At 35.3% G+C, this 12,603-nt stretch overlaps 1 long non-coding RNA gene across 1 annotated transcript in view; it reads left to right on the forward strand.

Moving 5' to 3' along the window:
- The first annotated feature begins 5,764 nt into the window (after positions 1-5,764).
- Positions 5,765-12,603, forward strand: part of LOC118664949 — a 277,905-nt gene continuing 271,066 nt past the window's right edge. Inside the window, exon 1 of the long non-coding RNA XR_004970469.1 lies at positions 5,765-5,904. This is a non-coding gene — a long non-coding RNA (uncharacterized LOC118664949). The remainder of the gene's footprint in view (positions 5,905-12,603) is intronic.

The raw sequence follows: 12,603 nt of genomic DNA on the forward strand, positions 1-12,603 counted from the left end.
AGATATTTTTCTTTTAGACGTTGTGGTCTCATTTTACATATTTAAATATTTGCAACATCTGGACATTACTTGGATGAGATGACATTAGAATCCAAGTTCATTTTTTAAAGACGGTTTCACATTTGTTGCAACACTATTTTATAAAAAATTAATTACTTGACTCTTTAATTTGAAATGCTATATTTGCCATATATACTATATTTCCTTATGTAATTAGGTCTATTTTTGGATTCTCACTTATTCTATTTATCTACCTTTGTTCATATGCTAATTCCACACATTTTTATCTTTCTACTATATTTTAAGTTGTGATAGGGCAAGTGCTCAGTAATTATCTTTCTTTTCTGAATTTGCTGGCTCTTTATGACAAGTTATATATATACATATATATATATATGCTTTAAAATATTATAATATTATTTATTTCCAATATTAACTATATTTTATTGGATCACATAGCAATTGAAAATTAATTTAGTGAGAATTCACATTTTTATAGTTAATTTACTATTTTTCCCATGTATATAATTTTTTGTTCATGTCCCTTATGGGACTTTCTGTTATTTTTAAGAATATAACATTGACTGATTGATTGATTGATTGATTGATTGATTTAGTGTGCCTCTTTTGTCTTCAGCACATTTCCTACCCTCCTTTGTGACCATAAAAATAACCATACTTAACCCCCACTAGCAAGATATGTTTTCTGTGTGTGTATGTATGGCGGGGGGGCAGTCTTTTCAGGTATCTATATTTTATTTATTTATTTATTTATTTATTTATTTATTTATTTATTTATGTATTTATTCTTTATTGGTTAAGGAATTACATATGTGTCCTTATCTCCCCTATACCCCGTCCCCCCACTCATGCACTCACCCCCCTGTTGTCTGTGTCCATTGGTTAGGCTTATATGCATGCATGCAAGTCCTTTGGTTCATAACATAAAGTATATGTGTATATTTTTTCATTATTATATGCCCATTTATACATACACATACTTAATACCCACCATACATTGTTTTCTTTTTTTGATTGATATTAAATAACGATATTTAAATGCTAGAGTTATAAAAATAAAACTATATTATTAGTTACTCTTTTGTATGTCCATTTTCTTAGTCATTAAAATATGTTAAACATTTTTATCTACAACAGTTTAAATCCATTTTTTAAGGATTGTGTAATATTGCATGGTGTGGAGCCCCACTATCAAGCGAGCGATCCCTCTGTTGATAGGCGATCACTTTGCTTCCAGTTCTTGGCCACTGTGAGTAAGACTGACTAAACTTCCTTATCCACATGACTTTATTGTCTTTATGAGTTGATATTTTTCTTTCCCTGGGGTAGATTACCATAAGAGTTATTTTTGGGTGCATGTTACTAAGTTCCTTTCCAAAAGTAGTCCTTCACAATCCCAATAAAAATACATGAGATCATTTGCCATCAGAACAAACTCGAGACTCTAAAATTTAGATGACACATAATTCTCACTTAGATCTGCATTTCAGTTATTGTTATCGAGCACATTTTAACATATTTGTATTCATTTGGATTTGTTCTTCTGTGAATGATCCACTATGATTTGCACATTTTTATATTAATTTTTTTCCAACTTGTAAGAGCTAGTGTATATCATACAAATTAATCCCTGGTCTATCATCTACATTATACAGTTTTAGAAAAATTACTCTTCTTTTAACTTATTTAATGGTATTGTTTGCCCATATAAAAAATTTTATTTGTCCATTCTGTTTTTTTTCATACCTTCTAGGTTTCAATTAGGGAAAAAAAACAACAACAACTCCTTAATTCTTAGATATTATGCTTTCTTAGAGTTCTTTGCAAGTCTTGTTTTTTTGTTTGTTTGTTTTTTTTGCTGTTAACCATTTAATCTATCTGAAATTTATTGTAGAGTATTATTTGTGGTATTTAGGATATTACAGGTTATTTTTTTTCTTCCAAATTGTTAGCCAGTTTTGCCAGAACTATTCATTAAATTATTTATATTTTACCCACTGAATTAAACTTCCTGTTAGTCATATATCAACATCCCATTAGTATGGACATCTAATTCCAGGTTTGCAATTTATTTCAAAATGTCTCTGTGTTACCCATAAAGCAATATTTTATTGATTTAATAGAATTTTTCAGTTGAGATTCTGCAAAATGTTTCTGGGTGTTTTGGGAGACCATTATTAGTGAAACTCTCATTTAAATTTTAGGTGCTCTGAAGTTTTGGATAACTCTGCCAGTAGTGAATATTGACTGAGCAGTGCCATTAGCACTTTTATTTTGTGTATCAGTTTTGTATTGTGCTACACAGTAAGAAGGGCCCTTTCGTTTGGTTGCATCTGTTCTCAGTTTCTGACACAAGATAGGGGACACCACTGATCATTAGAGGGAGAGTAGGACAGTATGATGATGACAGCAGTTTCTCCCTCTAAATTACTTCCCTCCTTGTGTGCAGCAGACTGACTCACAGGGCTGAACAAACTCTTCCAGTGTAACATAAAATTTGAGGGAAACTTTCAACATAAAAAAGAAAATTTTCCCTACCAGGTCTTAGCCATTTTTCTGAATTTTGCTTTTGTAAGCTTGATACAAAGAGGATTATGACATTTTACTTCAGTTTCTATAATTTTATGTTTCACTTATTTATTATGCCCTTCTATTTTATATCTTACTAGAGGCCCGGTGCACGAAATTCATGCATTGGGGGGGTGGGTGGCGAGGATGTCCCTCAGCCCAGCCTGCCCCCTCTCACAGTCTGGGAGCCCTCAGGGGATGTCCTACTGATGGAGTAGGCCCGCTCCCCATGGGCAGTCTGGCCTCCCTATGTGGGAGGCAACCAGGATGGTCAGGGGAAGGCGTTACCTCTATCACCCTGCTGCCGCTGCCACTGCTGGCCGCTGCAACCGCCAAGGTGTTTTCATCAACACAGACTCCAGTCCCTTCACCACAAAAATATGACAACTTTCTTTAGGCATTTTCATAGGATATGACATTTCTTTCTTTTTTTTTTTTTTTATCCCCACATGAGGATATTTTCCCATTGATTTTTAGAGATTGTTGAAGAGAGAGGGAAAGACAGAGAGAAACATCAATATGAGAGGCACACTTTGATTGGTTGTCTCCTGTGTGAGTCCTGACCTGGGCCCCAACCAGGGAGGAGCCTGCAACCTAGGTACATGCCCTTGATCAGAATCAAACCAGTCCCCCTGCAGTTTTGTGTCTCTGCTCCAGCCCCAGCCGCAGTCACCGGGCTGGGGCTGGGGCTGGGGCTGGGGGCCAGCCCCTTGTGTGTTGTTCTCTCCGGCTCTGGGGCTGGGTGTGGGCCGTCCTGTCTGTTGTTTTCTCAAGCTCTGGGCCCGCGCCAGTCCTCTCCTCCTGAGCTGGTCATGACTGTTATGGTGCCCTTGCCTAATTTGCATATCTATCTATCTATCTATCTATCTATCTATCTATCTATCTATCTATCTATATCTATCTATCTATATATATATATATCTATAGATATCTATAGATATATATATATCTATATCTATCTATCTATCTATCTATCTATATATATATATATATATATATAGAGAGAGAGAGAGAGAGAGAGAGAGAGAGAGATTAGCCTCTGTGTGTTAAAAATATGTCTGGCTATTCAACATAGTGCTGCTTGAAGATGAGGTAAGACATGGAAGAGAACTTTAGGCTAATGGCAATTATGATGCAATGAATGATGGAGAATCATAACAAGTATGTGTAGCAAAGGTTCCAATAAAACTTAAAAGTCTTTTAAATTCAACTCAATCATTTCACAAATAAAAGTACTGCTTAATTTAAATAGCTATTATATTATTTTTAAAAGATATTTTCTGTACATTTAGAGAGAGAAAAAGGGAGAGGGAGAGAGAGGAAAACATCAATGTCAGAGTGAAACATTGATCAGCTGCCTCCTGCTCATGCCCTACCAGGGTTTGAGCCTGAAACCTGCGCATGTGCCCTGACCAGGAGTCAAACTGGCTACCTTTCAGTGCACACAACAATGACACCCAACTAACCGAGCCACATTGGCCAGGGCAAATTGCTATCATATCCATAAAACAGAATACAGTTTTGTATTTAAGAAGTCATGTTCAGTTGAAAGCCTCAGGAATCAATTTATATAGTAACTGAACTTATTGCCCAGAAGAGGAAAAATCATACAGCTGGTGAGAAACTAATAATGTCAGCATGTAAAATTATAGTAAGTAAAATGTTTGGACAGGATGCAATATAGGGAATTGAAGGCTCCGGTCTCAAACAGTGCAGTCAGTTGACATATTGATGACATGTCACAGCAGATTAAAGAGATTTTGTGTAATATACTGAAAAACAAGTTTCTCTACAGGTTGATGAGTCAACAGATTTCACCAATAAATGTTATGTTATTGCATTGTAAGATTTTTAAATGATGGTAAAATTTAAGAAAAGGTTGCTTTTTAAAAATTGTCTTTATTGTTGGAAGCATTAAAGATATTCGCTTTTTCCCTCCATTGACTCCCTCCAACCTGTACCTGCTCCCCAGGTATGCATTGCACTATTGTCTGTGTCCATGGGTTATGCATGTATGCATATAAGTTATTTTATGTTGAAAATAATTGCCCAAAACAAGAATGTGTCAGGGAAAATTTAGCGCTTGGTCTTCTTCAAATCTAGAAACAAAAGTTTTATCTTGGAAGAACTGAGTTGGTTTTAGTATGGATGCTGTCCTACCAAAGGTTGACTATAAGATATTTGCTTCTCTTATAAAAATACTGATGTTGTTACAGCATACTACTCACAACATTATCTTATCCAAATGGAGAAAAATGATATCAATGTTATGTATATTTGAAACGCTAGACATTCAGATTTGGTGGTGATTCACATAGGAAGATTTAATTCCAATGAATCACTTTATTTTTGTAATATATATTTTTATTGATTTCAGAGAGGAAGGGAGAGGGAGAGTTAGAAACATTAATGATGCGAGAGAATCATTGATTGGCTGCCTCCTGCACGTCCCCTACTGGGGATCAAGTCCACAACCCGGGCACGTGCCCTTGACGGGAATTGAACCCGGGACCCTTTAGTCTGTAGGCCAATCTTCTATCCACTGAGCCAAACCAGCTAGGGCGTCCAGTGAATTATTTTTTTACAAAAATTTTTTCTCATTATAAGCAGAGCTAACCCTTGAACTTTAGGTTAAGATTTACAGTACATATGTTGAAGTGTGGGCCACTATTTCTTTGCAAAGAGAGAGGTGTCATGTAGTTTTTATTTATAATCACCTGATTGTAAGACTAACCTCTGTGCTAAGTGGGGATACCAACCACCTCATTACCAACTTCTTGACCACAGACTTCTGAATTTTGAGTTCCCTTAGACTAGCGGTTCTCAACCTGTGGGTTGCACCCCCTTTGGGGGTCGAACGACCCTTTCACAGGGGTCTCCTAAGACCATCAGAAAACACATATATAATTACATATTGTCTACAGTAGCAAAATGTAATTTTGCTTCATTAATTATGAAGTAGCAGCAAAAATAATTTTATGGTTGAGGGTCACCACAACATGAGGTACTGTATTAAAGGATCGCGGCATTAGGAAGGTTGAGAACCTCTGCCTTAGACCAAATGTTTGAGTCATTCTCCTAAGAGGTCTCTTGGAACAGCCTTATTATTTTTTTTTTCTTTTTAAGTTTGTTATTTTATATTTTCAATAAAATAAACTTTTTCTTAATAGATCCATTTGGAAAGTACACAGAGTCAAAAGGGAAGAGCAGAAGTATTTTCCAAGTGTTCAGCCTCAAATTTGTCTTGGAATTCCTGAACATTGAGAGATGAAGGCTGTATTAAATTCCCCTTGCCTTAAAGTCATCAAAAGTAAGGTGAGCTAAGACCCGTTATATAGCTGTTTAAAGAGATTTTAAAAAATCAGATTTATTGAGGTATAACTTACATAAAACAAATATTTATCCATTATACAGTATATGCATACTTACTGAGTTTGACAACATATTGCCAGATGTTACCACTCTGCCAAGATATAGAATATACCTATCACCATGAAAATTCCCCCTATGGCCCAGTGTCATCAATCTCTTTTCTTAACCTTATCCCCTGTCAACCTGTGATGTGATTCTGTACCTACAGTTTTGCCTGTTCTAGAATGCCATATAAATTGAATCATGAATTTATAGTCCTTTAACTCTGGTTTCTTTCAAATAGTATAATGTATTTAGACTCAATCATGCTTTGACTATATCTGTAGCTTATCTTTTATCATTAGTAGGTAGTATTTCTTAGTAAGGGTACCACAATCTGTTAGTCCCATGGTCAGCAACCTGCGGCTCGTGAGCCACATGTGGCTCTTTGGCCCCTTGAGTGTGGCTCTTTCTAAGCCTTAGGAGTACCCTATTTAAGTTAATAACAATTTACCTACCTATATAGTTTAAGTTTTAAAAATTTGGCTCTCAAAAGAAATTTCAATCGTTGTACTGTTGATATCTGGCTCTGTTGACTAATGAGTTTGCTGACCACTGATAGTCTCTTCACCAATTGAGCAGTATTTGGTTGTTCCTAGATTTTGGCGATTGTGAATAAATCTGCTATAAATATTCATGTACAGATATTGGGTAAACATATGTTTTCATTTGTCTTGTATAAATACCAGGAGCAAGATGGCTAGGTTGTATGGAAACTATATATTTAGTTTTTAGAAAATTGCTGAACCATGTCTCAAATTGGCTCTATTATTTTGCCTTCCCAGTAGTAATGTATCAAAGTGCTAATAGTTCCACATCCACTCCAGTACAATCAGTTTTTTCTTCTGCTTATTTTCTATTTGTATGCCTTTTTTTTGTGCTTTTGTGATAAGACTGTTCAAATCTTTTACCCATTTGTTTTGTTTCCTTATAATTATATTGTAAGGATTACTTAAAAAAAATATATATATATTTTTGAAATATATATATTTCAGAGAGGAAGGGAGAGGGAGAGAGAGATAAAAACATCAATGATAAGAGATAATCATTTATTGGCTGATCGGGAATCGAATCATGATGGCCTGGTTCATGGGTTGTCGCTCAACCACTGAGCCACGCCGGCTGGGCAAGATTCTTTACATATCCTGTTACAAGTCATTTACTTGATATAGATTTAGAAAAATCATCTTATAGTCTGCCCCTTTGTCTTTTCATTTTAACTATATCTTCCAAAGAATGAAAGTGTTAAATTTTGATTAAGTATCATTTATCAATATTTTCTTTTAGAAATAATGTTTTTATATGTAAAAAAGTTATGCTTTAGTAAAAGTCACATAGGTTTTTTTTCTCCTTTTTGTAACCATTTTAGATTTTACATGTAGGTATATGATATAGTTTGGAATAAATTTTGTATTTGGTGTGAGGTATGGGTCAAGGGTCATTGGAGATGATTAAAGCATGATTTGTTGAAAAGATTATCCTCTCTTCATTGAATTGTTTTGTCATCTTTAAAAAATTTAATTGATCACGTAAGTGTTTGTTTATGTCTGGCTTTTTATCTGTTTAATGTATCTAGATATTTGCCTTTTTGCATGTATTACACTATCTTGACTACTCTTGCTTTGTAGACAGGCTAGAAATCACGCTTTGCAAGAATTACAAAGCCACTAGAACTCTGATATATTACTGTTGGAAGCAAGATAACCTTGTTCCTTTTCTCAAAAATATTCTAGCTATTCTGTGATTTTATTTTAATTATATTTAAAATGTATACAAAATTCTGCTGGCACTAAGGAAGGGATTGTTTTAAATCTAGAGATTAATTTGGGGAGAATTACTATCTTAATAATATTAAGTATTTAAACCCATGAACACAATGTAATTTTTCAACTTGTTTAGGTCTTCTTTGATTTCTTTTATCAATGTTTTATTATTTTCAGGATACAAATTTGGCACATTTTATTAGATAAGTATTTCAGCCCTTTTCTGAGGCTATTATAAATGATACTTTTGTTTTAATTTGCAAAATTTTATTCCAGTCTTGAAATACAACTTTATTTCATAAGAACTAGCTAAGCTTACTTATTAGTTCTCAAAGCTTGCTGTAGACTGTTTTAGATTTTCTACCAATATGATCAGGTCATCTGCAAATGAAGACAGTTTCTTTTCTTTAAAGTTTAATTTGTAAGTTAGGCACAGTAAGAGATTAACAACAACAACCAATAATAACATAGAACAATTATAACAATATACAGTTGACCCTTAAAGATTGTAGAGGTTGAGGAAACTGAAGTCCCATGAAGTAAAAAAATTGCATTTAAGTGCAGTCAGACCTCCACATGCATGGATTCCCCACCATGGAGTTGCTCCTTGAACAACACAGGTTTGAACTGAGAGGGTCAATTGAACTGTGTGGGTCAATTGAAAAAAGTCCACGTGTAGGTGGACCCATGAAGTACAAACCCATGTGTTCAAGGGCCAGTTGCACTGTCATGAAAGTTCTGTGAATGTGGTCTCTTTCTCACACCATATCTGTTGTATTGTATGTACAGTGTGGATGAGCTGGACAAAGGGCTGATTCACATCCCAGGCTAGACTGAATGGGATTACAAGAGATTTGATCATGCAGTCAGAAAGATGCTCAACTGAAAACTTATGAATTGTTTACTTATGGAATTTTCCATTTAACGTTTCTGTACCATGGTTGAGTGCCAGTAACTGAAAGCGTAGGTAAAAAGGGACCACAGAACAAGATTGCAGAAGAGAGATAGATTTGCAGAGGGGGTTTTGTGTGTTTGGTCCAGAAGACGTTTTGAATCTTACATGATGAGATTTGAGCTATTTAATGTGCAATTTGAGGTCTGAGTGTTAACATGATGTTGTAAGTGCCCATGTGGTGGTAATGACTTGGGACTTATGGGTTACAAACTTGTAAAGATATAAAGAGAAAATCAACGATTCTTAGCATCTCACAACAGATTCTGCTTCACAATTTGTTCTTTTAGAGACCTCTGCCATGATTTTCTATTATTACCAAGAATAAAGGTTCAAGATGTTACCATGCATTTGATCAAATATTAATAAATGTGCTTGGACACAGTGAATGTCTACCAGAAAAAGAGAGGGGGAATGTCATCTAGACCTGGCAGAGAAACCTCGTAAAAAACCAGCGGTGGAAATTGCTGTAGGAGGCAGATGAGAGATTATTTTCACAACTGCAGTTGAGTGAAATGAAAATGCCTAGCTTTGTCAGCACCTGCGTACTACTTTGCTGGTGGACTTTAATTACATAGGCTAGACAGCTTGCAAGGGGGGAACAAAGAAAAATTGAGAATCTCTATTCTGGGGTCAATTTCCTAAACAGTGTGTGAGAGGTATATGCAGAAATCCTGTTGACAAAATATTTTGTACACGTGCCTTCCACACACAGCTTTAAAATGTCACCCCCATGTTTTCCATTCCTGCTGCTCTTCAAGTTCCTAATGTCTGTGGCATCTTAATCGGTTTCTTTCTCTTGCTTGCCCCATGACTCCTCCAAGAAACATTCGCTACTATGGCATTCATCTGCTGCTGAGGCCATTCCATATAATTTTAACATGATTTTAGAATTAAATTGAGTTCTAAGTTTTCTTTTAAAGCTATCTGGAAGGTAAGCTAAATTGAATGAACCATGAGCACATCAGACTAGTAAACTATGCTTTTTAAGGTATTGAAATTTACATATTCATTGAAGAAAGATATAAACTTTCTTTTATATCTTTTATTCAGTTTAAATGTTTTCAGGGAGCACCGAGGAAACAATTTGATACCTTGGGGGGACTGAGATGTTTCTTCTACAAGGATCTAAACATTTTAGTGATGTCACCTTCCTCAGTGACCCCAGTGTTTTTCTTGCATCCTGTGTTAAGTGGAACATCATGTTGGTCAAAGTGTCTTTCCAGTTAATGGGAGCTGTCTGGAACCAGTCCACTGAGAGTGCCCCTGAAAAGGCAGTAATAGGGAAACTCAGGTCATTCCTTCACTCGCCATTCACCCAATAAACTTTATTGAACATGTGGTGTGCATATTAGAAGTGTATGGTACTGAGGAACAGTGTTCCAGTGGAAAGAACATGGGCTATGGATTCAGGAAGAGTTAGCCCAGGATCCCATCTCTGCCCTTGCTGGCTGCGTGGCTTTGGGTGCTCTATTTACCCTTGTTAGACCTCAGCTCCTTCACATCTCACCTTCATATATGCAGATCTGAAGATAAGAGATACTGATATGTACTATAGTATAGAGCAGTGGTTCTCAACCTTCCTAATACCACGACCCTTTAATACAGTTCCTCACGTTGTAGTGACCCCCAATCATAAAATTATTTTCGTTGCTACTTCATAACTGTAATGTTGCTACTGTTATGAATCGTAATGTGATTATCTGTGATGCAGGATGTATTTTCATTGTTACAAATTGAACAGAATTAAAGCATAGTGATTAATCACAAAAACAATATGTGATTATATATGTGTTTTCTGATGGTCTTAGGTGACCCCTGTGAAAGGGTTGTTCAACCCCCAAAGGGGTTTCGACCCACAGGTTGAGAACCGCTGGTATAGAGCCTAAGATGATGGTAGAAGCTTATCTTAGGCAAGTTTCTTTCTTTTATCCTGGCCTTCTTAGGAAGAGTTATAATGCATATTGAGAGAGAAAGATGCCAGCATGTGAAGTGCAGTCTTATATTATGACACACCAGGATTTCAATCCACACTGTAGCACTTTTGGGTCCTGTGAGGTCTCAAAAATGATTTGCTCTAATTCAGTGGTGTAGAGAAAATGTAGATTCTTTATTTGGTTTATAACCAGTCAAGTACCTCTGATATATATGGTGTCCCTCCCAAATTGTGTACATATACTTTGAATAATTATAAAGGCAGCTTTATTAAAATACATTTCATTTTCCAAAATATGTGTACATATTTTGGGGGGACATTCTGTATACGGGGACAGTGCTAAGTGTCTAACACAATTGCAAGCTCAGACTGTGCAATGATTTAAATACTGTCATGCACCACATTAAAATATTTTGGTCAATCCCATGAACCAAGTGGTTACAGTTTGATTCCCTGTCAGGGCACATGCCAGGGTTGTGGGCTCAATCCCAGTAGGTGGAGGGTACAGGAGGCAGCCGATCTAATGATTCTCTCTCATCATTGATGTTTCTATCTCTTTCTCCCTTCCTTCCCTCTCCCTGAAATCAATAAAAACATTTTTAAAAATGGTGATGATTGCATAAGATTATAATGGAATTGAAAAATTCCTATCGCCTAGTAATGTGGTAGTCCTTGAAACTTCATAGCACGAAGCATTACTCATTTGCTTGTGGTGATACTGGTGTACACAAACCTACTGAGCTGCTAGTTCTATAAAAGCACAGCATGTACAATTCTGGACAGTACATAATTGATAATGATAATAAAACTTACTGGTTTATGAATTCACTATATTTTTATCGTTATTTTAATAAATAATAATATTTATTAAAAAATAGTATTCTGTGTCATGCCAGCAGCAGCCTCATATATCTCATGTTTACTGTCTCTTGATTGCATCATTTTCTCTTGCCTATACCAGCAATTTTTAACTGTTTTTATCTCACAGTACACATTGATATAGACTAAAATATATTTTTTGCCAATCTGACAAAAAAAATGGGCCTAATTTTGATTCATTCACACCAGACAGCTCTTGTTGTATTGACTGTTGACATTTTTTTAATTTGACAATCTAAGGGAAAAGAGGCCAGTGTCCCTGACTACATAGTCAGGCATTGCTAGTTTTAAAAATTCTTGTGGCACACCAGTGTGCTGTGGCACATAGGTTGAAAATCGCTGGGCTTTGCCATATAGCCTAGGTATATAGCAAGCTATACCACCTAGATTGGTATAAGTGCACTCTATGATGTTCACACGATGACAAAATCGCCTAATGACACATTACTCAAAAACTTCCCCTGTTACTAAGTGGCACATGACTGTAGTCTCATTAGATTAGTGGTTCTCAAACTCTAATGTTTATTGGACTCATTGGGAGGGCTTAAAAAATGCAGATTGCCAAAACTTATCTCCAGAAAAGGTTTCACTTTAGTAGGACAGGGAAATGTTAAGAATTTGCATTTTCACAAATCCCAGATGATGTTGATGCTACTGGTTGGGGGACTGCATTTTGAAAATCTCTGATTTAAATAATGTTTAGTCTTCAAATTAATTTCTCCTTGTATTTTATTTCTTCCTACTCTTTTAAATTCCTGGATACCCAGTTTATTTTAATAAAATTTTATCTACAATTGACAAAAATAGAAGCCTAGTTTGGTTAATTCTGAATATATATATGTTAACATTTATATGCTATGTGTATTGATACAGAAACATATTTATATAAATAATACATAATATATTATATGTAATATACATACTATTTAACATATATTAATATTTTTGATAGTCAACTTAAGCAATGATAAAAACTTGAAGACATGGTATTTAAATTATTTGGGCTTATCCATATTGAACATTAAAATATTTTTAAATTCATGAATTTAGTATATAATCTATTTTATATTCCT

The sequence above is a fragment of the Myotis myotis genome, unplaced genomic scaffold (assembly GCF_014108235.1).
Source record: "Myotis myotis isolate mMyoMyo1 unplaced genomic scaffold, mMyoMyo1.p scaffold_m19_p_10, whole genome shotgun sequence".
Taxonomy (NCBI): Eukaryota; Metazoa; Chordata; class Mammalia; order Chiroptera; family Vespertilionidae; genus Myotis; species Myotis myotis.